The sequence below is a fragment of the Papio anubis genome, chromosome X (assembly GCF_008728515.1).
Source record: "Papio anubis isolate 15944 chromosome X, Panubis1.0, whole genome shotgun sequence".
Taxonomy (NCBI): Eukaryota; Metazoa; Chordata; class Mammalia; order Primates; family Cercopithecidae; genus Papio; species Papio anubis.
This window is the reverse complement of record NC_044996.1, coordinates 4,090,066-4,095,777: the sequence shown is the minus strand read 5'-3', so window position 1 is coordinate 4,095,777 and position 5,712 is coordinate 4,090,066. Positions and strand designations below refer to the sequence as shown.

General features: G+C 41.0%; 1 pseudogene; it reads right to left on the bottom strand.

Moving 5' to 3' along the window:
• Nucleotides 1-1,896: 1,896 nt before the first annotated feature.
• Nucleotides 1,897-4,864, bottom strand: LOC101022924 (annotated as a pseudogene).
• Nucleotides 4,865-5,712: the final 848 nt, after the last annotated feature.

Below are 5,712 nucleotides of genomic sequence, written 5' to 3'. Positions count from 1 at the left end.
GAGTCTGCTTGCATTGTATGCTTTTTCCTTGATTATAGGTCACATGTCTTTCTACTTCTTCTTATTTCTACTGTATAAGAGAACCATATAATTGTCCTATTTCCTCTCAGTCTGATAGAGTGAAGTGTTGATCACCTTAGTGCTTGGGACTCAGCTGAAGTTTTAATAAAACTTAACCAAACTCTGGTGCATCCCTCTTACTTGGGGATGGTCCTCCTATGCTTTTTTGGGGGTTGGGGGGCACAGAAAATCTTTATTGCCAAAGGAACAGGAAGCAAGTGCACTCCTCCCACCTCACCAACAGCTTGAAGAGTCTAAAAAATTAGACTGGGTGCAGTGGCTCACGCCTGTAATCCCAGCACTTTGGGAGGCCGAGGCGGGCGGATGACAAGGTCAGGAGATCGAGACCATCCTATCTAACACGGTGAAACCCCGTCTCTACTAAAAAATACAAAAAATTAGCCGGGCATGGTGGCAGGCGCCTGTAGTCGCAGCTACTCGGGAGGCTGAGGCAGGAGAATGGCGTGAACCCGGGAGGCGGAGCCTTCAGTGAGCCAGGATCGCGCCACTACACTCCAGCCTGGGTGACAGAGCGAGACTCCATCTCAAACAAACAAGCAAACAAACAAAAAACGTGGACATCGCATAATAAAGTGTTAGGAACTCAGGGAGAAACGGTCCCTTGGACTATATTGGCCCTAATACTGAGGTAACCAATTGACTTTGTTCAGTGAAAATACCTCTAACGAAATGAAAAAAAATCAACTAGTTATAACATCCAATTCATATATACAATTCAAATAAAAATATATTATTTGCTTTAATGTATTACAAGTTTAATACATTAGTGTTTACAAAATAAAAACTATATTCTACTGAAATTTCTCTTGTGCTTCCACCTCATCACTAAGCTTGAACAACCGGAAGCATATGATACTTAAGGAAAGGTATTATGAATTTAAAGATGCAATTTGTGGGTCCACAAGGAATGGATAAATATTGGAAGTTGGAAGATTACTGCATGTTTTAAAATTGTGGCTTATTAAAATTTACAAACTTGACCCTAAGACACACACACACACACACAAATAAATGTTTCAAAATAGATTCTAATACAGGAAACGTTTCATGAAACCACTGAGATACTAACCGGTGCTATGGCTAACATTAAAAACTGAACAGTCTATTGAAATCATACTCATAGTATTTCTACATGCAGTGAACAATACAACCACAATAATCAACCTCAAGCTAGCAACAAAGTTGCAAGGTCCATAAGAAGCTTCTTCAGTGAGCAAAACACTATGGTACAATTAAAACATTTAGGAAGGGAAAAAAGCCATTTAACAGTATAAAAGTTGTTTACTGGTGTTTCCTACTGTAAAGTTCTTCCACAAATTAAAATGAAGAAGCAGTTTATATATGTGACAGTGATCTGAGATTACAGTGCAGACATTTCATCTAACATTTGACTGACAAATTTTAGTGTAACAGATTATGACTTACACAGATTATATTTTGTACACAGTTATGATCTAGAGCAGAACTAAAAAACCATACACACTCTAAGTCAATATACACTCTTCTCAACAATATGTGGGTTTAGATGAATCTGTAGGAAGTAGGTGAAGCTGTCAGGTTTGTTTTGTTTTGGTTTTTTTTTTTTTGAGACGGAGTTTCCCTCTTGTTGCCCAGGCTGGAGTACAATGGCGCAATCTCAGCTCACCGCAACCTCTGCCTCCCGGGTTCAAGCAATTCTCCTGCCTCAGCCTCCCAAGTAGCTGGGACCACAGGCGTGTGCCACCACGCCTGGCTAACTTTGTGTTTTTAGTAGAGACGGGGTCTCCCCATGTTGGTCAGGCTGGTCTTGAACTCACGACCTCAGGCGATCCACCTGCCTCAGCCTCCCAAAGTGCTGGAATTACAGGAGTGAGCCACCGCACCCGGCCATCTTCTCTTAAACCAACAGAAAAAACGTATGTTGGCAGATGTATTTGATTTTTTACCATTATGAATTCCAGTGTGAAATTCTCATAAGTATGCGAGTACATTATAAACCTCTAAGCACACTCTCATATGTATGCACAAAGTCCATTAATTAAATTGGGGGAATTAAAAACGTACTGTCAAGTTAAAATGAATTTTAAGAAAAAACTGCATTCACAAATCTCAAAGGTGTAGAAAAATGAAATCATAAAATAAATAATGAATATAGATGTCAACTAAACTTCCATAGAAATATGCCTACAAATGTGGATGCAGTGATTGTCCACACTTGTGATGGCTGGGTGGGGAGACATTCCCTAGTGAAAGCATCTAGTCTCTCTGTCTTCTCTACATAGAGAAGACTTACTGGATATAAACAGTACTTAATCTGTTATAGCCTTTGTTAACAGTCACCATCTTTATAACATGTAGGGTTAACTTACTATGTCTTAATCTATTTAACACATTCTGAAATATCAATGCTTAAGTCAAAGCTTTTATACATGGGTACACTTAGTTCAATTTATCTGTCTATGTAGTAGCTTTCTTTGATACATTTTAAGTAGCTGTTAATACAATCTAGGTCAACTAGTTTAAGAGAGATATTTTCTACTCTATTGCTCATCTTTTTAACTTTCCTCCACTCAAGTATTTATTGTGTAAACGTGCATTGATAACCAGATATTATATGAGTGAATGCTACACATTTCTTGTAAAACAAAAATCAGTTTTGTCAAATATTAAATCCACAATATTTTCCTTGGCTTAAATTAAGTATTTGCTTTCTATTTTTCCATAATCATTGCAATCTTGCCAACAAGTACATCACTTAAGCTTTCTTTTTCACAACTGCGGGCAAAGATTCTAAACTCTGACATATATTTACATTAAACACACAAAGTAGACAACAAAATTTCAAGTAAAATAAACTGTATCCACATCTATTGAACCAAACAAGACTGAACATCTAGATTTCACTTCTATAAATTACACAAATACATTGCACATTCTTAAATAATGAATGCTTGCAATATTGATTTGTAAGCCTTTCCATATAGAATGACTCAACACAGGAATGTGAATGAATCAATGTTATTGTTATAGATTGCAACACTCTTTTGATTTTCTCTTTTGTGGCTGTTGTTTTATCTTCCTGGTTTCTGCAGGCTACTGTACCAGTCCTTTTGCTTTGACTATGAAATCTGTTTGAGCTGAATGAGGCAACACTGGTTATTAAGGCTTATTTCTGTGATGGAGTATTATCCTTAAATCTGATTCCATTTCCAGAGAATGGTATCTTGAATCTTCAGGGTCTGTTTTGATGACTTTCTTTTCTAAGGTAAAAGCTGAGTGTGGGTAGTCTTTTAAAATCCCAAGGCTCTCTGATGAGTGGGACTTTGCCTCACTGGGATAAAGTCTGCTCAGCTTCCCATCCACCACAATATGATGGGGTTGTCTGTTCTGTAAATTAGGCATTTGGAGATTCAAAAGTCTTTCTCCTTGTCCATCTGAGTTATCGGAAGTCAAGTCATTAGGACTGTACTCTTCTGAGCTCTGCCTGTAAAGCCCTGCAGACAGCCTCCTCTTGGCATGCTGCAATCTCTCACAGCCAGCTTGGTTGCAGAGGAACTCCATCTGCTTTGCCATCACCTTTTCAGGCTGCTGTGAACTAAGAGCTGTGAGTTCTTCACTCTTAGCTCTAGCCTGCTGGAAGAGCGTTTGCACAGAATCCTGGAAATCTGGAAACTCATTCTCCACTTTAATCCTCTACAAGGATAATTCATCTCTTTCTCCACATTTTGACTTGGTGGTTCTGTAAGTATATTTATAGGTGACTTCTTGAGAAATCTGCCTAGCCAAGGTAAAAAGCTCATCTCTTCTTGTCAGCAGAGCATTATCCTTCACACAGAGTTGAGCAGCCGTTTCATTAACAGTGAGCTCATGAAGCATGAGATGTTTTCCATCCTTCCTCTTTGAGTCAAATCTGCCATATACTCACTGTATTTCCAAATTTCCTCCTCTTTGTGTGGATCATTATCGTTCATCTCAAAGATGTGACCAATCATTTTGGCCAACTTCTGTTGTTTTTTAGCGGCTCTTCCACTTTGTTCAAGTCACTCTTCAGCAGTGTGGGGACCATCCGCTCCACACACTCGGCCACTGAGAGCACAGCAGCAGCATCCAGTGCCTCGCTGCTCTCCTTTGGGGACATGTGGGAGCCCAGGTCTGCTGGGGAGAGGCTGTGCTCACTCTTGGTGGCATGGCCTTGCCAGAGTCTGGATTTACCAGCATCCTGCAGTGCTAGGCTCCCAACCACATCTGACTTCCCCTGTCCCAAGCTCTGCACACAGGTGGTGGCAAAATTGGGGAAACTGGGTGGTAAAAACATTGGGTGGTAAAATTGGGGATTTTAAATTGAGGTTCCCAGGCATTGCTAAACTCCTTTCATAACTACTGCAGGATATTCCCAGCCATGTCAGTGATCCCTCTGGCAGTTTAGATGGGTATGCTACTGACAGGAAGGGAAGTCAGCAAGTGATTGAAAAGTCCAGGGTTTGTGACCCAGTCTCTCAAAGCCTTCTGTAGCCTTCTAACATGGAGGGGCTTGCTAACCATGCCCACGAGTGCCATGATTTCCAAAAACTCCACTTTTCCTGCTTCACAGAGTTGCTGGACATCATCATCACCTTGTTGGATAAAGGCATCAAAATAAGAAAGCAGATTGGCTTTTTGTAATATTCTATACAGCTGCAACTTCCCCAGGGTCCTGGGTAAGGCCACGGCCATTACTGTGGATGGGTTTAACTCAGCTAGCAACTGCCGCGGTCTTAGGCTCTCTCCTTGAGGACTGCTGGGCCCCAACTCCGAAGCAAGGGCCCCCGGCTCTCCCTCCACCAGCGGCTGCGGAGGCGGAGGCCGGGACGCCCCCGATCACATCGAGGAGGGAAGGGAAGGTGGTGGGCGCTCTCTCCCTGCTGCCCCCCAGCTCGGTCCTGCAGCTTCTTCTCGCCCGCCCGACTGCGCTCGCTTGGCTTGGCCGCAGTGGCGGCAGCGCCTCTCCCCACTTCTGTGCTTTTAATTGAGAGCCATGTAGGTCTCTGTTTCGTCAGCCCTAAATGACCTAGGAATGGTAATGTCAAAAGGGTGAAGTAGTCATGTAAACCCTCCCACAGATGACAATAATAGAAACTGGATGATACACCCAAAGACAATTATTTAAAGACACTGAAATGTCTCTAAGAGCATCCAGAATACAGATAATAATTTACTCTAAAACTTCCAGCTGTAAGATTGTGATTTTGTTGCTTTATAGTAAAAGGATGACCTGCAAACCCCACAGCTATGACTACTGAAAATAATGTTAGAAAATGATAGCCTTACCCAGCTCAAGGTGCCAGAGTTCAGAATTCAGGGATGTAAAATCAACTTGTAATTTTAATTCTAGAAATATGATTACAATTTTTAAACAGCAATTCTATTATTAAGGTAACTGAAGCAGGAATATGACCCAAATTCCAAATATAAATTATATCCAAATCTCTGAATAACATCAGAAAAGCAGTCTGACGCCAAAGAGAAATCTATTCTTGAAAGATAGGAGATAAAAACTTAAGCTACAACAGTTTTCCAGAGATGGACACCAAAGCTCTAGAGGGCACTTGTAATTCTTTCATGGATTACAGATTTTGTAATCCATAAAAGATTTTGTGTGGTGGTGGAGGTGAT